Raw genomic sequence first — 26237 nt, 5'->3', positions numbered from 1 at the left:
GTTTTTATAATTAAATGACAATGTCAATACAACATATCAGAATGTATGGGACGCATAGATTCTATGAATTGCTCCACGAAAGTAATCTTACTAGGGAAATTCATATGAGTACTCATATTAAGAAAACAGAATGAGCTCAATTAAATGACCTGATGCTAAACCTCAAGTTCTAGAAAAAGAACAGGACAAACCCAAAGTTCATAAAGGGAGGAAATTATAAAGATCAGAGGAGCAATGCAATGGAGACTAAGAATGATACAAAAAAATCAATGAAGCAGAGTTAGTTCCTTGAAAGAATAAACAAAGTTGACAAACTCTTAGCCAACCTTATCAAAAAAAGGAAAGAAACACAAATCCATGCAGTTAGAAATGAAAGGGGTGAAATTACAACAGGCCCAGCAGAAACCCAGAGAATCATCAATACCTACTTCCAGAACCTAGAGGCCAATAAGATGGAAAACACAGAAGAAATGGACAGGTTCCTAGACACATATGAATTACCAAAGTTGAACGAAGAAGGCCTAAAAATTCTAAACAACCCAATATCAATCAATGAAATTGAAAATGTAATTAAAAATTTACCTAGTAAAAAAAGCCTGGGCACTGATGGCTTCACTAGTGAATTCTACGAGACATTTAGAGAGAACTATTGCCACTACTGTTTAAACTCTTCAATGAAATTGAAAGGGAAGCAACACTCCTGAATTCATTCCTGTAAACAAGCATCACCTTGATCCCCAAAGCACAGAAAGACCCAACTGAAAAAAAGAACGATAGGCAGATCTCACTAATGAACATAAACACAAAATCCCTTAATAAGGTACTGGCAAAAAGAATGCAGAAGATCATCAAGAAGATTATGTACCCTGACCAAGTGGGATTCATCCAGGGATACACCGATGGTTCACCACATGCAAATCAATAAATGTAATACACTATATCAACAGAGCCAAGGACAAAAACCATATGATCATTTCAAATAGATGCAGAAAAAGCATTTGACAAAATGGAACTCACATTCATGATTTTTTTTTAAAGAACCCCTAAAAAATATTTGAATAGATGGTCTCTACCTCAATCTGATAAAAGCTATGAAAAGCCATCACCCAATATTGTACTAAAAATGGTCAAAAACTGAAATCATTTACACCAAAATCAACAAGACAAGGTATAGACAACAGTATCAGCACTCTTGTTCAATAGAGTTTTGGAAACAGTACGGCAGTTAGACAAGAGAAAGAAATAAAAGGAATAAAGATAAGAAATGAAGAATTGAAACTGTCATTATTTGCAGATGACACTTTATATAGAAAACCCCAAGAACTCCAAAAGTCTTCTAGAGTTAACCAAATTCAGTAAAGTAGCTGGATACTAGGTCAACACACGAAAATAAATTGCTTTCCAGTACATGAATAGACTCACTGAGAAATGGGGCAAACAATCACTTCCACAATATCATCCAAAAAATTAAAATATCTAGGAATCAACCTAACAAAGAAATCAAAGACCTCTACTCTTAAAACTATAGCACTCTGATAGAGATCAAAGTTGATATCAGAAAATGGAAAGACATCCCTTCCTCCTGGGTAGGAAGAATCAACATAGTAAAATAGACGATACTTCCAAAACTTTCTTATAGATTCAATGCAATCCCAGTGGAAGTTCCAGCAGCATACTTCACGGACCTTGAGAAAACAATCCAAAAATTCAATAGGAACAAGAAGATACCCAGAATAGCAAAAGCAATTCTAGGCAACAAAGACAAGGTAGGGGGTATCACAATCCCCAACTTGAAAGGATACTACAAAGCTACAGTGATAAAAAACAGCATGATACTTCCAGAGAAACAGGCCTGGGAACCAGTGGAAAAGATTAGAAGATAATGCAGAAACAACTCCAGACACATTCAGCCACCTCATCTACAAAGGAGCCAAACACCCTCACTGGAGGAAAGATACCCTCTTTAATCAGTGGTGCTGGAAAAATGGGAGTCAACTTGCCAAAGATTAAAGCTAGACCCATATCTCTCACCATGCTCTAAACTAAAAGCAAAATGAATTACAGACCTAAATATTAAAAGAGAAAGACAATTGGCTGGAACAGAGGTTAGGTAGAACTCGTGAAGATATTGGCATAGGAAAAGATTTTATGAACAAAACCTCAGTGGCCCATGAACTAGTACAATCAACAAGTGGGATGTCTTCCTCCCCCCCCCCATTAAGTTTATTGGTACATTTTAGGTATAAAATACAGTTACATTCATCTTTGGGATCTTGTACCATTACAAGAGTATCTTAGTTTTTATTTTTTCCCTTCTCCTGCTCTCCCTTCACCTCCTCCACCCTTCCCTATTTGCAAAGACTTTGATTCCATTTTTTTCTTTTCTCATATTTATTCTTTTCCCTTCTTTCCTTTCTGTACCCCTCCCACTTCCCCTGCTCCTTTAGAACTTTTCTTCCTCTTACACAATATCAATTATGCATTTTTAAAATTACAATATCAAAATGTAGGGGACATTACCACACATGTTACAGAATTTAAAAGGATATAGAAAGCATATTACAAAAATCTTTTTTGAAATAAATTTGACAACTAAGAAGTACCTTGGAAGACAAATTAATGAAGCTAACTCTGGAGAAAATATAAAATTTGAATAGCAACTATTAAAAAAAGTATATCCCTAATTGGAAAACTCACCTATATGACAACTACAGGCTCATATACATTTTAACTGAAAAATTATATCAAACATTTAAAGCAGAAAAATGGAGGAACACTTCTTCCTTTATTTTAGGAACTACACATTGTGCTAATCCTTACACTGGATAAAAATAGAAAAAAATGAACATAGGTTTTTGTGTAACAATTAGAAGTCAGATCTGGCAGTATGTAGAAAGTGGTTTTATTATAGGGATGGCAGTGTTGGTTCAGCATTAGAAGATCCACTCCATAAGTCATCATTTTAACAGAGGAAAGGAAAAAGCCATATGATCCTGTCAGCAGTTGCAGAAAAAGTATTGGACTAAATTCTACAGCTGTTCATGGTAAAAGCTATCAGGAGACTAGAAGTAGAACAGAACCTTCTCAACAAATCAAAGACATGTACTTGGTACTTCCAGCAAAAATGCCTTTTATGGATGGAGATGATACAAGGCTTTCTCCTTAAGGTGGGGAACAAGGGCAGATATGCCTACTCTTCATCTATACACTAAACTTTGAAATATAGGCCTAAACCAAAATAGTCTGGCAATAAAATGACACACTGAGGATAGAATTGCCAAGGTAGAAGCAAAATCTTTATATGTAGATGAAATGACCACCTACAGAAAAAATAGTAAAAAATCTCTAGGAAGACATTTATAGCTAAGTGGATGCACATTGAGGCGATACTCTTAAGTGAAATAAATAGGACACACGTGTAAGTACCGAATAGTTTCTCTGGTGTGAGAAACAGAAAGTGTAAATAAGGACTAAATGTATAACAGGTAATGTGAAATAGGAAGAAAAGGGGCAAAGGGGAAGGAAGTGGGAGGGCTAGGGGAAAGGGTAGAAGGGAATGGGATTAATAGGAGAAAATGGAAAAATAGGAACAAAATCTTTGTAAATAGGGAGGAATGGAGGAGTTGAAGGGAGGGCTGGGCAAGGGTGAAAAATAAGAACCAAGAGAGACTATGTAAAGGTGCAAATTTCCAATGATGAATGTCATTATATTGTATACCTAAAATGTACCAATGATCAGAATGAATAATTGATAATGTAAAATAGGAAGAAAAGGTCCAAAGGGGTAGGGGTAGTGGGAGGGGCTGGGGAAAGGAAAGAAGGGAAAGGAAAAATGATGAGAGATGGAAAAAATGGAAATAAAGTCTTTGTAAATAGGGAAGGGTGGAGGGGTTGAAAGGAGGGCTAGGAATGGGGGGAAAAAGAGAACAAGGTGCATTATGTAAAGGTACAATTCCCAAAGAGAAATGTAAATGTGTTGTATACCTATAATGTACCAATAAAAGAATTTAAATTTTTAAAAAAGACGCTGACAGAATGCAGATCAGGAAGATCATACACCCTGATCAAGTGGGATTCATCCCAGGGATGCAGGGATGGTTCAATATACGAAAATCAATGTAACACACTATATCAATAGAGCCAAAGACAAAAAAAACATATGATTATCTCCATAGATGCAGAAAAAGCATTTGACAAAACTCAAAGTGCATTTATGCTAAAAACCTACAAAAAATTAGAATAGTTGGTCTCTACCGCAAAATGATAGAAGCCATCTATGAAAAACCAACAGCCAACATCATACTAAATGGTCAAAGTCTGAAATCCTTCACACGAAAATCGGGAACAAGACAAGGGTGTCCACTATCACCTCTCTTGTTCAATATAGTTCTGGAAACAGCCAAGGCAATTAGACAAGAGAAAGAAGAAAAAGGAATAAAGATAAGAAATGAAGTCAATTTGTCATTATTTGCAGATGACATGACACTCTATATAGAAGACCCCAAGAACTCCACCAAAAGTCTTCTGGACTTAATAACCAAATTCAGTCAAGTAGCTGGTTACAAGGTTAACACACAAAAATCAATAGCTTTCCTCTACACCAATGACAGACTCACTGAGAAATAATTCCTTTCACAACATCCAAAAAACAAATACCTAGGAATCAACCTAACAAGAGAAATCAAAGACCTCTTCTCTGAAAACTATGGCACTATCAAAAGAGAGATTGAAGATGATATCAGAAAATGGACAGACATCCCCTGCTCCTGGGTAGGAAGGATTAGTATGGTGAAAATGGCCATACTTCCAAAACTGCTATATACTTTTAATGCAATTCCAATTGAGATCCCAGCAGCATTCTTTATGGACCTTGAGAAAACAATCCAAAAATTCATTTGGAACAAGAAGAGACCCAGAATAGCAAAAGCAATTCTAGGTAACAGAGACATGGCAGGGGCTATCACAATCCCCAACCTGCAACTATACTACAAAGCTACTGTGATAAAAACAGCATGGTACTGGCAAAGAAACAGACTTGAGGACCAGTGGAACAGATTAGAAGATGCAGAAACAACACCAGACACACTCAGCCATCTCATCTTCAATAAAGGAGTCAAACACCCTCATTGGAGGAAAGATAGCCTCTTTAATAAATCGTGCTGTAAAAATTGAGCTTCATCTTGCCAAAGACTAAAACTAGACTTATATCTCTCACCATACACTAAACTAAAATCAAAGTGGGTTACAGATCTAAATATTGAAATAGAAACTCTGAACCAGTTGGAACAGAGGTTAGGCAGAACTCTTGAAGACATCGGTGTAGGAAAAGATTTTATGAACAAAACCTCAGTTGCCCGTGAACTAGCACAAACAATCAACAAGTGGGATCTCTTCTTATTAAAAGGCTTCTGCACAGCAAGAGAAACCACCAGTGTGAAAAGACAACCCACAATGTGGGAAAAAATCTTCACCTGCTCTTCCTCAAAGGTCTATTATCTCCAATCTTGAAAGAATTTAAAAGATCAGACCTCCCAAATTTAAAGACACAATCCGAAAATGGGCATCTGAAATGAACAGACATTTCTCAGACAAAGAAGTAGAAATAGCAAATAAATACATGAAAAAAGGTTCAACATCACTGGTCATTTGAGAGATGCAAATGAAAACAACACTGAGATTCCACTTCACTCCAGAAAGAATGGCTGCTATCATGAAATCAACCAATAACAAATGCTGGCAGGGCTGTGGGGAAAGAGGAACCCTGCTCCACTGCTGGTGAGAGTGTAGACTGGTGCAAGCACTGTGGAAGTCAGTATGGAGATACCTCAAAGAACTAGGACTGGAAGTCCCATTTGACCCCTCTATTCCACTGCTGGGGATCTTGCCCGAAGAATTAAAAGAATCATACCACAGTGATATATGTGCACCCATGTTCATAGCAGCACAGTTTGTAATAGCTAAAACTTGGAAACAGCCCGATTGCCCATCTGCCGGAGACTCTTTATAGAAAATGTGGTTTTTTTCTATAAAATGGAGTACTATTCAGCCATAAAGAATGAGAAATGAGAGACATTTATAGCTAGATGGATACACATTGAGGTGATACTCTTTTTTTTTTTTTTTTTGGTACTGGAGATTGAACTCAGGACTTTGCACTTGCGAGACAGATGTAGTGCCACTGAGCTAAATCTCCAGCTGTGAGATAATTACTCTTAAGTGAAATAGGACACACATGTGTAAATACAAAATTGTATCTCTGGTGTGAGAAATTGAAAGAGTAAATGAGGACCAAAATGTATAATAGATATTGTGAAATAGGAAGAAAAGGGGCAAAGGGGAAGGGGATGTGGGAGGGCTAGGGGCAAGGAAAGTAGGGAATGGAATTAATATGAAAAAATAGAAACAATGTCTTTGTAAATAGGGAGGGATGGAGGGGTTGAAGGGAGGGCAGGGGAATGGGAGCAAAAATAAGACCGAAGTGAGATTATGTAAAAGTGCAGATTTCTAATGATGAATGTCATTATATTGTATACCTAAAATATACCAATATAATTAATTTTAAAAAAAGAAATCCAGTGCAGTGCTCACCATGTTGTCAGAGTCCTTTAGATTTCTTTTTATTTTTTTGGTACCGGGGATCCCCGCCCCTGCCAGAGTGTTTTATTAGGCTGCATTTCAGAAAGGGGTTGGTTAAGCCCGAACCACACAACGGCTACAAAACAACTTCACTTCAAGGTTCCCATTACCCCACAGAGTGACTGACAGCATGAAAGACAATCACAGAGAGGGTGTGAGACTAGGGATTTTTTGGAGGCATTTTGTTGCCTTTTCTTCTCATGCTTCTGTTGTTGTTGCTGTCTGGGTGTTTTGTGCTGAGGTTATTTGGGCACTTACATTGAAAAGACTTTGTTTCAATTGTATAGAGACCTGTTTAGTATCCGCTTTTCCGTGACACACGGCTGTAGGTAACTGTAGGCCTTTACCTCTTTCCCAAGATCTGACCTCCTCCGTTGATTTGGGAGGGAGGGATACAGTATAATTGGCCCAGAACCCAGTTCTCCAGCTGCATATATTGCTCATGACACAAAGGCAATTTGGATATTGGCATACAAAGAAAACCTATTAGCCACAACTCTGCCACCTTGGCAGTAGCAACTAAATCAGCACTAATAGCATCAAAGACAAACTGGATATTGACACTCTATAAGAACCAATAATAGGCGCCTGGGATTTAGCTCAGTGGTTCCTCCACCTGTCTCACTAGTGCAAGGTCCCAAGTTCGATCCCCTGTACCAAAAAAAAAAAAAAGAACCACTAATGTACCACTTTTAACCATGGAAAAGAGATCTAGAATTAAAGTATAAATGCTAAGACAAATGAAACGTTGCCATATAGTAAATATCTACTAAATATAACTGTAATTGCATAGAGTTAACTGAAGATTAATTAAGCTTAATGGTTATACTGGTAAAGGCAGAGGGGATGGTGAACAAGAGAATTAAAGAAGAAAATTTGAAAAAGACAAGGAAAAAACTGAGATATAGGGTCCTCTTAAGGGGTATAAGATAGTATAATTAGACAAAGATAACAGAAAAGAATGAGTAGGAAAAAAGAGAAGACAAAATTTAAAAGAAAAATTAAAATTATACCATGTATCAGATAATGCTGCAATGAAACTAGAAGGCGATGGAAAAAGAAACCACAGAAATTATGAAAATGCATGGAATTCTAGCATACTCTTTTTTTGGGGGGGTACCGGGGATTGAACTCCGGTTCTTGTTCTTGCGCAACAGGTGGCCAAACCACTGAGCTAAATCCCCGGCCCTATAGAATACTCTCTTGAATAATCAACAAAAACACAGAAGTCCAGGAAGAAATTAGATACTTTCCAGAATCAAATAATGCCTACAACACACCAGAACCTATGGGACACCATAAAATTAGTCCTAAAATATGTTTTGGCTGTGAATGCCCACATCAGAAAAACACAGTGAATTCAAATGCATAAGCTAAAGATGCACCTCAAGGTACAGAAAAGAACAATCCAAATCAAAAGACAGTACAAGGAAGGAAATCATAAAGGTCAGAGCAGAAATTAATGAAATTGAGACTAAGAAAACAATACAAAGTATTGATGAATCGAGAGCTGGTTCTTTGAAAAAATGAAATAGACAAACCCTCAGCCAATCTTACAAAAAGAAGGAAAGACCCATACCAATGCAATGAAAAATGAAAATGTGAAATCACAAAGGACATCTCTGAAATCCAGATTATTAGTAGCTACTTTGAGAACTTGCACTCCATTTCAGTATCCAGAAGACATGGATAGATTTGACAAATCTAACATCCATTCATGATTAAAAAATAAATCCTGATGAAAATTAGTGTAGAAGTGATATAGGGGAAATAGGACTTCCAACAAGCTAGATGTATTCTCTGAGTTCATGTTCTCTAAAATCAAAGAATGAATTCTAGGAACAATGGAGGTTAAGAGTAGGAAGAATTTATTGAGAGAAAAATTACTTCTAAGACAGAAACTGAGTTGTCCACCGATCTCAGGTGTTTTGAGCAAAGCCACAAGATGAGGTGGGTTCAAGTGGGACAAAACTATAGTCAACTAAGATTAAAATAGTAATCCAATGGGAAATCACCAGGTGGGGCAAAACTAGTGTCAACCAATAAGATTACAAGTAGTTTCACTTAGATAATATTAATTGAATGAGGATCAAATGCAGAAGTAATTTACATAGCAAAGCATACCAGGAATGAACAAGGATTTTCCAGGAAAGAATGGGCTAGGAAAGGTTTAGTCACCACCCAAGATGACTGAGGCCTATTTAAAATATCAATCACTGTTGTTTATCCCTATGGGAAGTGAGAGTAGTAGTTCCTCTTTTTTGAATTCTGGCCTTCAGTGAATGAGCCTCAGGACGCAGTTGTCTTTTGCATTGACTTTCTTGAGCGTCCCATCCCTGCCTGCCTATAATGTGTCCAACTGACTTGGCTGTCTGCAACAGAACTTATATCAAGCTGATAAAAGCCATTTATGAAAACTAATGGCCAATTTCATATTAAACAAGGAAAACTTGAATGCTTTCCCTATAAAATCAGGAACAAGACAAAAATGTCCACTGTCACCACCCTTGCTCAATATAGTACTCAAAACATTTGCCAGAGGAATCAGACAAGAGAAAGAAATAAAAGGAATGTATATAAGGAAGAAATCAAATTATCATTTGCAAATGATATGATCCTCTTCATAGAAGACTCTGGGACTTTCTTCTCAAAGAAAGGTCTTTTCAGCCTTGCAACCTTGAGCTTGTGAGAGGTGGGGTCTTGTAAAGTACTGGACTTCTTTTTCATGCTAATCTTTCCAACAACCAAGCTCTCCTCTGCTCCTTATTTTCAGGCCCTAACTACCGATCTTCCTTTGTGGTCAAACTCAAAACATTTTAAATCATTCAGCTATCTTTTTGATCTTGTGTCAAAGTAGCACTGAATAAAAGCCCCCAATAGTACACAAGCCACAGTCTGAATGTTTGGCTGCCAAGAAATTTCCTCTACCAGGTTATTCTGCTGCCCTTAATCTCAGTCCCCTGAAAAGTCTCCAAACAGAAGCAAAATGTAGGCAAATTTTCCACCAGAGCATAACACACACAGTCTGGAGTTCAGCTGTCACTGAAATTCTTTTCCAACTGAAATCTCCTAAGCCTGGTCTTTTCCATCCACATTTCTATCAGCATTCTGATCTGAGCTCTGACCAGAATCTACCATCAAACTTGGCTCGTAGCATTCTAAGGCTGTTTCTCTAACCAGCATTACCAAACCTTCACAAACCCTTCCCACAAGCCAGTTTCAAAGGCTTCTGAACCACACAGTCAAGTAGCGTCATAGCAAGACCCCATTCTTGGTACAAAAATCAGGGTTCATGAAAATGTGGGACTGCATAACTCTGTAATCATAAAACTCCCCTAGCCCCAACTGTGATTGAATGTGAGTAGATAAACATGCTTGTTAGTTCAGGGACACTAGATAAGATCTGTATCAGCCATAAGGTCCCAAAGTAAATTACTCAACTCTTTGTTCGAAACTGATGTTCCGGACACCGCGATCTGTAGAACAATCTACAAACATCTGCTGACCATCAGTACGTGTCAGCTGACCACTAACCTTTGTTCCTCTTCTGTAAATTTCACCTAACTTCCCCTGCAACCCCCTATAAAAAGAGCCTCGGACTCTGGGCTAGTCGCCTCTCTAAGCTACTTTGCTTTGGGAGTGCCGACTGGCCAGACTAAGGGTCTGTTTTACTTTCCAACTTGTCCGGTGTGTTCCTTCCCGGGTGTTCTTCGCTGCAGTCAGCTCCTCGGAGCATTTGGTAAGGCCCTCGGTCTTACATTTTGGAGGCCCCGCTGGGATCCCCGGGTGTGCTTCACTGCAATCAGCTCCTCAGGGCGTTCGGTTAAGGCCCTCGGTCTTACAAAAGGAACAGAATTAATATTATTGATATATAAGGAATTTACAAGGTAGCTTGCAATGGCTGCCTACAGAGTTAGGGATGGAAGAATCTCCAAAAGGGCCATCTGCATGCTGGACAGCTGGAGGATCCTGCCAAAAGCCAAAGGCCTAGAGCTTACTGCAGAGTCCTCTGAGAATTAGGAAGTCAAAAGGTCTGCACTTGAAGGCTGAAGAGTCTACACTGGAAGCCTGAAGATGGATGTCCAAAGGTGATGGCAAAAATTGGTGCTCCTCGGAAGAGGCAAAAGCAGAGACTTCTTTCCCCTTTTATTCCACCCAGGCTACAAGCCTATTGGTTGGTGCTACCCACATCCAAGGTGGTTCTTCCCTTTTCAGTAAATCAGTCATCCAGACATCCCCAGAAGCATAGTAAACTAATTTGATAGGCATTTCTTTTTCAAGTTGACATCACAATCAACTATCATACTTACCATCCCACAACACAACAACCATTATTAATACAACCAGCTGCCTCTAAATGAAAAGCTCAAGTTGACCATCATACCCATGTTATCACACTGCCTAAACTGTACTACTTTTAAGGAAATTAGAGAACAATCTTACCACAGTAAATGTACCAAATATCATTTGCATAAAATTTACATTTATTTTTTAAAGGTACACATGTATTTCTATGCCATTAACCAAAGCTGAGAATTATGTTTAAAATTCAGTATATTTGAGTCATATCACTTAATTATGTCCATGATGTACCAACCAGCGATATAAAGGGTTCCTCTTTAATTTCCACATGATGTTGTCTTAAGATGAGAGGCTTGCCCTAAACAGTTTCCTCTCCTGTTAGCTTTCAGAATGATGGCTTTTTGTTGTTGTTGTTAATTTCCTCAACCAAGCTTGTGAAGTCAAATCACCCAAATCTAAGCAAAACCAAAGTTAGTACTGTTTGGTCCTACATCCCTTGGCTAGTAGCTCTAGAGTAAAAGTGTACGGGCGTCTGAAGGTAAATGACCTCTGGGAGCACTTGAAATTTTTGCAAGAGGCACATTAGTGCTCCCCTCACCTGAGCACAAGACAAAAATCTTCCCATCCAAGGGTCCCAAAGACCCATCCATCCCTATTTTCTATGAACCACCACCCACTAGCCCTCTCTCTAAAACTTTCATTCTTTTCACTCTCTTGGTAAAGAGAACAATATTGTCCTACATGGAAAGCCAAACGATGGGATAGAATGCCCTTGCTCACCCAAAGGTCTTTATTGGTTGCTAAAGAACAAGCCAGTGTAGCAGTAAGAACTTCATGCCCATGGCAACTCCAAACAGCAGATTCTGGTGGACTTGAAATTATTGTAGGAAAAAGAAGAAATTTGGTCCTAAAGTGCAGAGAATTAAAAATAGATTCCATTCTCTTTTACGACTGAGAGTAGAATATTAAGATAAAAGGCTCCAATAATCTCAGAGCAGATAATATTTCCCTGTTAGTCATTTTTCTTCTTTTTTATCTAATGGTAGAAATTTTTTGTTAAGCTTTTGACACCAAAAGATCTCTGAAATAAAGGTTTATTAAGGTGTTACAGATGTTAGTTAAAATATGATAGGATTAGTCCTGGGACAAACTTCTTGAGTAACACTGACAGTCCCAAAAGGACCTACTATGTCTAAGAATCCAAAATCCAGGTAGTTTATAATGAAAACTTGGAGAAAGAGCAAAATAGTTTACATTGAACCAAGACTGGCTACAGAAAAGAGGATAAGAAAAAGAAAGTTGGACAAAGCCATGGGATAAGAGGATAATTCCCAAAGAAAGGTTTTGCTGCTTCTTAATTGGTTCTAAAATCAGGATGCAATGTTGTCTTCAGGGCTAATCATCATACAGGAAAGAAATAAGTAGTTTTTCTTTTTCTTTGTGGTTTTAGTTTGAAGCTGTCAATTAAACTCTTCTCTCCATCCTACATCCTGTAACAATTTAATATGTCAGACAGAATTTTCTTACCATTTATATAATCTGATGAAGTTACATCGAGTTTTTGGGTTACTATAGATTGGACAAAATGACTAGAAGGCAGAATGTTTTCTGGCCAATATTAAAATTGACTAAAATATGACACATTGATATTCAGGTCTTGGGAAAAGGTTTTTCATTTACTTAAACTAGAATTTGAAAGGAAACTGAAACAATTGTAAATTTAAAATACAGCCATATTCCTAATTGAGTAAATCTGAAAAATGAAAAATGTCAAAAAAAAAAAAAAAAAAAAAGAAAACCTTTAAAATATACTAGAAATTGCTGTTTGGAAATTTCTATATAAAATTACCACAAACAAAATTGGAATAAAGAAAGACAACTTAGGAAGATGACAAGAAAAATCTAGCAACATATCATAGTTTCTCTAGGTCCTAAGGCCTAAGACTTGGACTCACAACACCTGGAAAACAACAAAGTGCAGAGAAAAGGAAGTAAAATTCTGGGAATTAAGAACAAGCTACCAGGGAAACTAGAAATCACAAAGAAACTGGAGAAAAGACAATACACAGAAAAGTAGGAAGCAGTCTGGAATGCTAACCTAGACTCCTTGGAAGGGGGACTTGTCTCTGCAAATACTGCAACATAAGCCCAGATAGGATCACCACGGAAAAAAACAACAGATTGGGCTAGCCCAAGAAAGCCCATGGTTATAGTAAACTGCAAAAAGAGTGTGGTTCTACTCTGAAAGTAACTCCTTCCATATGGTAAGCTACAGTTGGAGAAGAAATCCACTGCAGCCCCCACCATATTTCAAAGTGATTAATCAGGAATCATTTTGGAAAAGGGTTAATTGTTTAAGACAGATATTTTGAGAATCAGAAGCCTCAGAACAACTACACTGAGTGGTGGGGCGTGACCATAAGAGAGTCACAGAGAGGATATAAGTTAGAAATAGACTCACTGAGAAGTTTGAGAAATGGCAATCTCAGGACACAGTGGTATCACCCTTTGTGGTCAGAAGCCAGGGCCATAGCATCTGATATTCTGAAAAGGCTGGGTACGAAAGTGATGGCATTAAGTACAGCAGACCACCCCCATTACCTACTTCTAGCACAGAGCTCAGTGGTATGTTTTATCTCCCTATATCCAAAGTGATCAGAAATATTCTTCACCTTGGACAGTTGCTACAGACTTGTGTGTATGGAAAGAAGGGCCTCTGGACAGGGAAGTACCTCACAAACCATAGGCTATGAAGCTAGGCAGAGAAAGCAGTGATTTGGGGCACACAGAGGGATACAGAAACTGGGAGTGGCTGGAGTGAATACAGCTCTAGGGAAGACTCCATTAACTACATCCAGGAGGAAAAGTGGATCAGGACTCAGCATTCACACACACAAAAAAAGTGTGGAATAAAATAAGTCAACCAGTGGCTCATTATCCCCACCCCTGCCCCAATATCTGGTAGATTCCAATAGTGCAGACTCTGGAAAGAAATCAACCAATCAAACACACAGGAAATTTCTGGACTCATTCCTCTTTGTTGCTGGGTTGAGGGGGTTGAAATTTTTTTCTTTTTCTCATTTTTTATTTTTCCCCTTTTTCTTTTTTGTTCTCAATTACTTTAATCTAATTCTATTAATTTTCTTTTACTCTTTAAGTGGATGCTTTCATTTCTCCTCATTTTATTTTTCAAATTTTACTTTTCTCATTTCCACCCTCCCCACTAAGCTTTATTAATTTTTATAACTGCTAAGCTTTATTAATTGTTAGATATTTAGTTGATGTTACTATTGAATTCTCTTTTTAATGATGATATATTTATTTCATTTAGTAGATATTTGCTGTATATCAACATTTAGTTTGTCTTTGGGTCTATTTTATATGGCAGATCATGTTTCTGTTGTTGAAGGTGATATAGTGGTAGCTTCTAGTGGTTCTTATGATCTGTCAATATCCAGTTTGTCTTTGACATTTATTATCATTGCTGACTTTGTTGCCATTATCAGGGTGACATAGCTGTTGCTATTAATTGGTTTTTACTGTATGCCAATATCTGGTTTCTCTTTGTATCATCAACATTACTGTGGGAAATTTCCAAAGAACTGGGTGCTGGGCCAATTACACAGCACCCTCCATTCCCAAAATTAATGAAAGTGATTGGATCTCAGGACAGAGAAGAGGCCTATAATTAGCCATGCTCAGAATGCATCACTGGAAATCAGACACTAACTAAAGAGATCTCCCTACCAACAATAGTTCTACTTCCATCAACCCTCAACATTCACCACACACACACACACACACACACACACACACACACACACACACACACACCAGAAACCTGAGAAAACAAGGCAAAAAAAAAAAAAAAAATGCCTCCAAACTCCCAAAACCCCACAGGTGATATGTGACATGTGGGGCATTTCTGGGAAGGAAATCAAAAGACAAAGAGCTGAATTATACAAAGTAGTAAAAGAAGAAACAAAGAAAAAAGATTAATAAGGTGCTCAGCAAGCTCAAATATATGACTAAACAGATAATGAATTTAATAAAATACTCCTTGAACTTAAGACACTAATAAAAAGGTAGCTGAACTAAAGAAAATGATGCAAAACATGCATGACCAGATTAGCAAAGAATTAGAGTCCAAGAAAAAGTATCAAATAGAAATCTGAGAGGGCCAGGGATTTAGCTCAGTGGTTCTGGGGCCTACCTCGCAAGCACAAGGTCCTGAATTCAATCCCTGGTACTGGAAAAAAAAAATCCAGGAGATAAAAAATTATATTGATAATATGGTCGGCAGAAGTGACCAATGTGAGGAGAGTGCCAGAACGAGAAAACAGAGCTGATGCCAATGACCACATAATCAGAGATACAGTACCTCAAAAACAATAAGAAATCATGATGTATGCATCCAATAGCAGCTAAGTGATGCAAAGCAAACTAAGCTAACATTAATTGCAATTTGTGAAAAATCAGAAGATAGTAAAAATGGCGTAAAGAAATCTATTTACAAAGATCGTAGCAGAGCTGGGGATTTAGCTCAGTGGCACTGTGATTGCCTGCAAGCATAAGTTCCTGAGTTCGAATCCCAGTACCAAAAAAACAAATCATAGCAGAAAACTTTCCAAGTATGGAGAAAGAATTTAACATGAAGGAAGGTGTATGTGGAGTCCCAAATATCACAATCAGAAAAAGAATCCATGACACATCACAGTCAAAGTTTCAGAAGTTCAAAACAAGGACAGAATCTTAAAAGCTGTTGGAGAAATGCAACAAAACACTTATAAAGGTAAACCATTTAAAATGATGGCAGACTTCTCAACAAAAACCTTAAAGGGGGAGTCTCTGTGCTTGGCGCACCGTCGGGATGGGGCTGTGCCAGGTCGCCTAACCCGGAAGAGAAAAGAGCAAAACTTGCAGAGGCTGCAGAGAGAAGACAGAAGGAGGCTGCATCTTGGGGATTTTAGATGTTCGATCTGTGAAAGAAAAAGGAAAAACTAGAAAAACAAATTGCCACATCTGGGCCTCCACCAGCAGATGGACCTAGATGGACAGTTTCATAAAGCATAGCTTGAATAGAAGAGCCTACTGCTAGTTTTGTCCAGCATGTGCAATCAAATGGACTTCATTTAATTTCTTCTCCTTGAGTATACAGAATCAACTTTCGATAGTGCCCTTACATGCAGTTAAAATCTATATTGAACATATTGGGGGAAAATTTGATTTGCAGACTTAGAAAATGGCCAGGCCATTCATTAAATTCTTATGTTCCTGCACTTACTTTTCTGCAGAAAGTAAGTGATTTGCCTTTTTCATAATTAACATATGGATCTAAATAGCACACACAGATGGCATTCAAAAACCTTAAAGGCCATGAGAGTTTGGAGTAAAGTGATTCAACTTAAATAAGACAACTTTCAATCCAAACAAACATACACAAAACTATCTTTTTTCAATTCTTTTATTGGTACATTTCAGGAATATAATACATTTACATTTCTTATTGGGAACTTGTACCTTAACATGACGCATTGTGGTTCTTATTTTTTTCCCCATTCCCAGCTCTCTCTTCACCCCCTCCACCCTACCCTATTTACAAAGACTTTATTTCCATTTGTTTCATTTCTCATCATTTTTCCTTTCCCTTCTTTCCTTTCCCCCGGCCTTCCCACTTCCCTACCCCTTTGGACCATTTCTTCAGACTTTGCATTATCAATTATTCATTCTAATCATTGGTACATTTTAGGCATACAATATAATAACATTCATCATTGAAAATTTGCACCTTTACATAATCTCTCTTGGTTCTTATTTTTCCCGCTTCCTCTGCTCTCCCTTCAAACCCTCCATCCCTCCCTATTTACAATGACTTTGTTTCCTTTCTTTCATTTTCTCATATTTCATTCCCTTCTTTCCTTCCCCCTACCCCTCCGATTTCTCCTTCACTTTTGCCCCTTTTCGTCTTACTTCACATTGTCTATCATACCTTTTAGTCCTTATTTACACTTTCAGTTTCTGACACTGGAGAAACTATTCAGTATTTATACGTGTGTCGTATTTATTTCACTTAAGAGTATCAACTCAATGTGCATCCATTTAGCTATAAATATCCCTAATTTCTTATTTTTTGTAGCCAAGTAGTACTCCATTTTATTAAAAAACCACATTTTATTGATCCAGTCTCCAGTTGATGGGCATTTGGGCAGTTTCCAAGTTTTAGCTATTACAAATTGTGCTACTATAAACATGGGTACACATATATCACTGTGGTATGATTCTTTTAATTCTTTGGGGAAGATCCCCAGCAGTGGAATAGAGGGGTCAAATGGGACTTCCAGTCCTAGTTCTTTGAGGTATCACCATACTGATTTCCACAGTGCTTGCACCAGTCTACACTCTCACCAGCAGTGGAGCAGGGTTCCTCTTTCCCCACAGCCCAGACAGCATTTGTTATTGGTTGATTTCATGATAGCAGCCATTCTTTCTGGAGTGAAGTGGAATCTCAGTGTTGTTTTCATTTGCATCGCTTGAATGACCAGTGATGTTGAACATTTTTTCATGTATTTATTTGCTATTTCGACTTCTTTGTCTGAGAAATGTCTGTTCATTTCAGATGCCCATTTTTGGATTGGGTCTTTAAATTTGGAAGGTCTGATCTTTTTAAATTGTTTATAGATTTGAGATAGTAGACCTTTGCCTGAGGAAGAGCAGGTGAAGATTTTTTCCCACATTGTGGGTTGTCTCTTCACACTGCTGGTGGTTTCTCTTGCTGTGCAGAAGCTTTTTAACAAGAAGAGATCCCACTTGTTGATTGTGCTAGTTCATGGGCAACTGGTTTTATTCATAAAGTCTTCAAGAGTTCTACCTAAACTCTGTTCCAGCCAGTTCAGTATTTTTATTTTAATATTTAGATCTTTAATCCATTTTGATTTTAATTTAGTGCATGGTGAGAGATACAGGTCTAGTTTTAATCTTTGGCAGATTGAAGCCCAATTTTTCCAGCACCATTTATTAAAGAGGCTATCTTTTCTCCAGTGAGGGTGTTTGGCTCCTTTATCAAAGATGAGATGGCTGTGTCTGGCATTGGTTTTGCATCTTCTAATCTGTTCCACTGGTCCTCAGGTCTGTTTCTTTGCCAGTGCCATGCTGTTTTATCACTGTAGCTTTGTAGGATAGTTGCAAGTTGGGGATTGTGATACCCTCTGCCATGTCTCTGTTACCTAGAATGGCATTTGCTATTCTGGGTCTCTTCTTGTTCCATATGAATTTTTGGATTGTTTACCCAAGGTCCAAGAAGTATGCTGCTCGGATCTCAATTGGAATTGCATTGAATCTATATAGCAATTTTGGAAGTATGGCCATTTTCACTATATTTTCACTACCTAGGTGTAAGGGATGTCTGTCCATTTTCTGATATCATCTTCAATCTCTCTTTTCAGACTGGTATAGTTTTCAGAGAAGAGGTCTTTCTTTTATTAGGTTGATTCCTAGGCATTTTTTTTTTGGATGATAATGAGAAAGGAATTGTTTGCCTTATTTCTCTCTCAGTGAGTCTGTTGTTCTTGTAGAGGAAAGCTATTGATTTTTGTGTGTTGAGCTTGTAACCAGCTACTTGACTGAATTTGGTTATTAAGTCTGGAAGACTTTTGGTGGAGTTCTTGGGGTCTTTGATATAGAGGATCATGTCATCCACAAATAATGACAATTTGACTTCTTCATTTCCTATCTTTATTCCTTTTATTTCTTTCTCTTGTCTAATTGCCATGGCTAATGTTTCCAAAACTATATTGAACAACAGAGGTGATAGTGGACATCCTTGTCTTGTTCCTGATTTTAGTGTGAAGGATTTACGTTTTTGACCATTTAGTATGATATTGGCTGTTGGTTTTCCATAGATGGCTTTTATCAGATTGACGTAGAGACCATCTATTCTGATTTTTTGTAGAGTTTTATCATAAATGTGTTGGATTTTGTCAAATGCTTTTTCTGCATCTCTAGAGATGATCATATGGTTTTTTTCTCTGGCTCTATTGATATAGTGCATTACATTGATTGATTTGCGTATGTTGAGCCGTCCCTGCATCCCTGGGATGAATCCCTCTTGGTCAGGGTGTCTGAACTTCTTGATGATCTTCTGCATTCTGTTTGCCAGTATCTTAGTAAAGATTTTTGCTTCTATGTTCATTAGTGAGATTGGCTTATACTTCTCTTTTTCGATTAGGTCTTTCTCTGCTTTGGGGATCAAGGTGATGCTTGCTTCCAGGAATGATTTCGGGAGTATTGTTTCCCTTTCAATTTCATTGAAGATTTCAAACAGTAGTGGTAGTAGTTCCTCTCTAAATGTCTTGTAGAATTCAGCAGTGAAGCCAACAGGACCCAGGTTTTTCTTGATTAGTAAGTTTTTAATTATGTTTTCAATTTCATTGTTTGATATTGGGTGTTTAGAATTTTTAGGTCTTCGTTCAATTTTGGTAATTCATATCATTCTAGGAATCTGTCCATTTCTTCTATGTTTTCCGTCTTATTGGCATATAGCTTCTGGAACTAGGTATTGATGATCCTGCTGGGTCTGTTGTAATTTCATCCTTTTCATTCCTAATTGCATGGATTTGGGCCTTTCCTTTTTCTGATAAGGGTGGCTATGGGTTTGTCAATTTTGTTGATTCTTTTGAACCAACTCTTGGCCTCATTGGTTTTTTTGTATCATTCTCTTAGTCTCCATTGCATTGATTTCTCCTCTGATCTTTATAATTTCCTCCCTTGTATGTTGATGTATTTAGAACCCTTATGGAATTATTGCTTCTCAGAGGTGTCTTCCAGATATAGCTAGTCTTTAGGTTTTGAGTCTCTAATGGCTCTGAGGCTGTCTCACTTTCGTTGTACCAAGAAGGACAACTGATTAGATCAATCACAATACCTTAGCCCAAGTGATACAATTAGCAACACAATAGCATTGAGTATCTCTTAGAAAATGACAATTTGTGGTAGTTATTAATCTATCACCTTTAACTGTGTGAATTAAATCAGATTCGCAGACCAACCCAACATATGTTTATAGTGAATAAACTCTTCAATATAGCAACTTTACTCTTCAGGATAGGGAGTTAGAAGGAGTTGGGGAGGGAGAGATAGGTAGAAGGATAAAGGAAGCTTATCAGTGAGGCCAGAGGACACAGATGAGCAAAGGAAAGAGAAGAAAAGAAAAATAAAGAAGAAATAGGAATTAGGACCAAAATAGGAACACAAAGGGAGATGAACAATGTGGGACAGCAAGAAAGGGAGGGGGGTGGGGAGAGAGAGAGAGAGGCAAAAAGAAAGAAAAAAGAGAAACATAAAAAAATTTTAAAAGAGTAGAAAAAGGAAAAAAATTAAAAATAAGAGCAAAAAAATGGTAATTTTGAAAACAAAAGATAAAAATGAAGGGATTCCTTCAGGGTATGATGTCTCTTCTGTCACAATAGACAACGTGGGCAGAAGTGTGCAGTTATGTCAATGAGTCTCGATAAGCCAGCCATAGACCCGTGAGATTGAGGCAGATTTCTGGCTGCAAGTCCCAAGTTGAGTTCCCTGTCCTCCTGCAGGGTTAAATTGTGCAAGGTTCTATTGCAAGTTCCAGCTGCCTTTCCCCTGGAGATAATCCAGGTTCTGATGGGTGGTGATGATCCCTCTAACTTACCAATTACGGTGTCCCTTTACTGCAGAGCTTCTCTTCACATTTCCAGTGGGCTTCAGTTATCATCAGGGAGCCTGAGAGAGGGCCCCCTCTCGTTCATTTCTGCAGTTCAGAACAGGGGCCTTTATGTCCCCTTGTGTCTCTGTAGCGTGGAACCAGGTAGCTGCACAACCATGAGGCGGGGGGGCTGGCATTGTTGTTGTAGGCTCCATGGGCTGCTGGAGGGCGTGCCAGGGGGGTCCTTACAAACCCTTGGTCGCAAGTGGGCGTAGCCAGCCGGACAGAGGTGGGCTCAGTCAGTTCTGGGTGCTCTGCTCCCCACACGGCTCTACCTGCGCGGCTCCATGGGCGGCTGGTGGGCAAATGATTGCCTTTTAATTGAAATATTTAATTCACATTTAGCATAATTATTGATAATATGCAATTTGTACTAGATACCTTCTACTATATAATTCAAATTTTTGTCACTTTTTTTGTATTTTTTGGTTATTTTCTTAGTAGTTGCCCTGGATTTTACAATTAATATGTAAAACTAGCTCAGATTAATATCAATTTAACTGATATATAAAACCTTTTTTCCCAAGTAGCTCCATTCTTTCCCACTTTTCTTTGTGCTGTTATCATATAAACTACATCTTTGTACACTAACACACATAATTTTTTGCTTTTTGCCTTATGTTGCCTTTTAAGTTACTTTTCCCAGTGCTCTTTATTTCTTGACATGGACTTTATTATCTGATGATTTTTCACTTCAGTCTCAAACATTTCCTTTAGTATATAATGATTTCATTAATCACAGTGAGTTGGTACATATATATAATACATTTTAATTCTTTTTGATGACCCCTTCCCTTTCCTACCTCCTTTTGTTCCGTGTCCTCATCCTCTTCCCATTTACAAAAGATCTGTTTCCTATTATCTAGATTTCATTTTGCTCATTATTATTGTTATTATTATTATTTTAGTACTGGAGATTGAACCGAGGGCCTTCACACTAAGCTACATCCCCAGGCCTTTTTAAAAATTTTTATTTGAAAGTAGTCTCACCAAGGTGCTAAATCCCAGCCTGGGATTGGACTTGTGATCCTTCTGTCTCAGCCTCCCAGAGTATGAGGATTATAGGCATATGCCACCATGCCTAGCTTAGCTATTAAATTCTTGATGGTCTTTTTTTCTTTTTCATAGTTTTTGAATATGTCATCCTACTGGTTTCTGGCCTCCATTGTTTCTTATAAGAAATGAGCTATTGATTTTATTGAGAATTCCATGTATGTGGTGAATTCTCTTGTTGCTTTCAAAATTCTTTGTCTTTCAACAGTTTGGTTAGAATGCTTCAGTGTTTATCTTCTTGATTTTACTTGGAGTTCATTGAGCTTTTTGGGTATAAAGATTAATGTTTTTATCAGATCTTGGAAGTCTTCTGCCAATCATCCTTCAAATAATCTTTTGCTTCTTTTTTATTTTCTTTTTCTGAGACCTTCATTATGTAAATGTTGGTAGGCTTAATAGTGTCCCACAGGTCTCCAAGGTTCTGTTTATTTTTCTTTTTTTTTTCCTTTCTATTCCTCAGATTAGATAAAATCAATTAACCCATGTCTAAGTTACCTAATTCATCTGCCTGCTCAAATATCCTGTTAAGCCTGTCCAGTGAATTTTTCACTTCAGTTGTTATATTTTCTTTTCTTTTCTTTTGGGGGGGGGGTGGGATACTGGGAATTGAACTTGGGACCTTGTGCTTGCGAGGCAGGTGCAGGAACCACTAAGCTAAATCGCTGGCCCTGGTTATATTTTCAACTGCACCTTTCTGTCTGGTTCTTTATTATAATTTCTATTCTCTATTTTCTTAATATTTTTAATATTCTCTATTTGGAGACACATTATTCTCATATTACCATTTAGTCCTTTAGACAGGGTTTCCTTTAGTTCTTCAAACATATTAAAGTAGCTGACTAAAAGTCTTTGTCTAGGGCTGTGGTTTAGCTCCTGCCTCACAAGTGCAAGGCCCTGAGTTTGAGCCCCAGTACCAAAAAAAGAAGTCTTTATCTAGCCAAGTGTGGTGCTGCATTCCTGTAATCTCAGCACTCAGGAGACTAAGGCAGGAAGGAAAGAGGATTGCCAGAGAATTCAAGGCCAGCCTGGGTCATATGGTGAGTTCAAGGCCAGTATGAACTACACATGAGATATTTTCTAGTCCTTTGTCTAGTAAGTCCAACATCTAGGTTTTCTAAGTAATATTTTCTGTTGACTACTTTTTTCTTGTGTGTGGATGTATTAGCCAGCTTTTCATTCTGTAACCAAATATCTGAGAAAAATCAGGTTCCAAACATCAAGGGAACCTATATCCAATTATTAGCTAGCCACTATCTTAACCAAGAAGACGTCAATGTCCATACCACACAGAGGAAAAATAGGTATTAAAGGAGGGGAAGTTTATTTTGACTCATGGTTTCAGTCCATCATTGGCTGGCTCCATTGTTTTTATGCCTGTATCAATGCAGAAACATCATGGCAGAAGGGCACAGTAAAGAAAAGCTGCTCACCTCATGGTAGCCAGGAAGCAGTAAAAGAGAAGGAGCCTTGGGAAAGTTACAGCCTTCAAAACCATGCCCTCTGTGACCTACTTTCTCCAATTAGGCCCTACCTTCTAATAGCCCTTTCAGCTATGAATTCATTGATGTGTTAATCCATTGATTAATTTAGTGCCCTCACAATCCAATCACTTCTCAAGATCCCACCTCTGAACACTGCTGCATTGGGAATCAAGCCATATGAGAATCTTTGGTAAGACTCAAGACACATCAGTCTTTGGGGATACATCATATTTAAATAATAACATTGAACCATAATTGTTTCTTTTCATGTCTGCATTGTTGTTGTTTTTTTGTTTTGTTTTGTTATTATTGTTAAAAACTGAACACTTACATAATATAATGTGACAGCTCTGAAAATCAAACTCTTCTCTTTCCCCAGGGTCTACTTATTATTGCTTTTGTTTTGTTTGGTGACTTGATCTGAATTAATTCTGCAAACTCTCTATTCTTTGTATGGTATGGACATTGAAATCTGCTTGGTTAACATAGTGGGCAGCTAATAATTGGATACAGATTTCCTCTGATGCTTGGAATCAGTAAGTTTCTCAGTTTTCGCCAGTGGCTTTATGTGACTATTAGAGTATGCCTTTAACATCAGCCAGGCAGTTTACAACTCCACTTCAACCTTTATTTCTTTGGGTGAGCAGAGCCTCAAGGTCAGCCAAAGGTGAAAGCTTTGGACCTTTTCAGGTCTTTCCTAAATATGCAAAATCCTAAACATGCTTATAATCCAAGGTCTACAGTGACCCTCTATAGCCACAAGAGTATATTACAGCTTTTCAATGCTCCCTATGGACATCTCCCTCCACAATTTTTCTTTGAAACATTTCATTTATCCTACTGTGTGCCTCAACTGTTATTTATACCTCAGGAAGCCATGATGTTAAACAATTTCCTCTGATTTATTTTCTATAAACCTTCTCAAGGCTAGATGAGCTCCAAATCAGGCCAAATAAAGACAGTCTTGTGAGTGGGATGTTCCACAGATCTTCTAGTCAAGTCTACTAATGACAGTTCTCTTGGGATAAGGCTTTTAAGAAGTTCCAACCCTTTTTATTCTTTGCAATGGCTGTCAGGAGGCCAGTTTTCACCACAGTTTCAGGATACTAGTTTTCGAGACTACCATGGAGCTAGGGAGGATGCAATGGATGTAGAGCAAGTAAGTACCACAAAGCTAACTGGTAACACCAGAATTAAGACTATGATCTTGAATAAATGCTCCCCAGATTGATGAAAGCCTTTGGTTAATATCCAAAGTTCTGAAAAAAATAGATTTTGACAATTTTTGGCAGTGTTCTTGTAGCTTTTATGAAGGAAAAAAAATTTGGAGATCCCTGGCTTGCCTTTTTCACTATCACTCCAAACATACTTTTAAACACACTGCCAAACTCACTAGACAATAATGAGAGTACTAAAACTCTCTCTCTCTCTCTCTCTCTAACACACACACACACACACACACACACACACACACACACACACACCACCTAGAGCTAAAACGAAAGTGGTAAGCCAACACAGAAGCTAGGAATGCTCTGGAAATGTGCCCAAACCAAAAACCTAAAGCTTTTTTGGTTAACACTGTGACTGCCTGAGATGGCAGATTAATAGTTGAGGCAAACAATACACTAAATGCTTCCCTTTTTAAAAATCTGGGAATAATTCATAAAATGATCAGCAGATATATTAGCTCTCACAAAGTTAGCTAATAAATACCAAGCAGGAGTAGAGAGCTAGCAGGAGTATAGTAGCATAAATGCAAAAGATATAGTTTGTACAATTCAAAATTTCAAAAATTATCACATGTACAAGAAATAAATAGTCATACTTAATGTTATCAAGTTAATAAAATAATTACTAGCCAACTCTGTGTTTTATTCATCAGTGGCTTTAAAAAAATCAAATGCCATTTTAAAATTTCTTTCTGCATAAAAATAGAGAGCACGTGAAAGTTTTAAATCTCAACTATACCCCAAAAATTTGTAAGGTAATTAGTCAATCAAATATGTATCAGTAAAAAAAGGTAATTAAAAACCAAACATTTTTTATGAAATTCCATTTTTATGAAATTTTATTCGCTCATGAAAAAGGGCACCTAGTGTATAATTAAAGCTTTCAGAAAATAAAGACCCTATGAATTTTCTTAAGGCAGATGAAATATTGTAGTATTTAATATAAATATATAAATATTTTTGACAGAGAGGATGAAATAATGGTTGGTACAAAATCTCAACACCCTGAACCTGAAAAAACATCCCGCAGAGGTCATGAACACAATACTGATTCTGTGTAGTTCTGTGTTACCAGAAACTTCAAAAATTACTAAACATTAAGGTATTCACAGCTGCCGCTAGCTCCAGACTGCAGGGCTGCAACTGAGGGGGAGGAGGTAGAAAACAGACCAAAGTATTATGGAAGAAAGTTTCACAGCATGATCTGAGAAGCAGCTGACCAGCTCTTGAGTGTGGCTGAGGGGAGTTACCTCATTCAAGAGAGTCAGCGGCATCCAGGAACCTACACTTTGGCTTTAAGATTCAGTGGATTTCTAAAACTGGAACATCCATTGTAAGAAAGAGCTCAAGGTTCCAAATAATTACCCAACCTTTTATAGCCAGTTTGCCAGAACACAGAGATTTCAGGATACCTTATATGTGGTATTTGCTAGACTATATCAGTAGAAGATTTGGAAGTCAAACCAGAAACTTCAGGCTCTACTACGATGGAAAGCACTTTGTTGGGGAGAAACGCTTTGAGTCCATCCACAATCTGGTGACTGATGGCTTGATTACTCTCTATATTGAAACCAACGCTGCAGAATACATTGCCAAGATGACGATAAACCCAATTTATGACCACATAGGATACAAAACCTTAAACAGAGAGCCAGCATACAAAAAACATATGGGAGTCCTGAAAGAAACACATGATAAGAAAGATGCTATAGGCCAGGATGGAGTGTCAGAGAAAAGGGTGTCATCCAACAGGACAGGGATGATGACCTGTTCAACAGCTTGAAACACTGAGTCCGTGTC

General features: G+C 37.8%; 1 pseudogene; it reads right to left on the bottom strand.

Annotated features, from left to right (window-relative positions):
• The window catches only part of LOC101724047 (eukaryotic translation initiation factor 4E-binding protein 2 pseudogene), a 39574-nt pseudogene extending 13863 nt beyond the window's left edge, over nt 1-25711 (bottom strand).
• Between the last annotated feature and the right edge of the window lie 526 nt (nt 25712-26237).

This window comes from Heterocephalus glaber, unplaced genomic scaffold (genome assembly GCF_053883595.1).
Source record: "Heterocephalus glaber isolate CG9 unplaced genomic scaffold, H.glaber_assembly_v1.0 deba00001666, whole genome shotgun sequence".
Lineage (NCBI taxonomy): Eukaryota > Metazoa > Chordata > Mammalia > Rodentia > Bathyergidae > Heterocephalus > Heterocephalus glaber.
The sequence above is the reverse complement of the archived record's forward strand: the minus strand, read 5'-3'. Positions and strand labels throughout refer to the sequence as shown.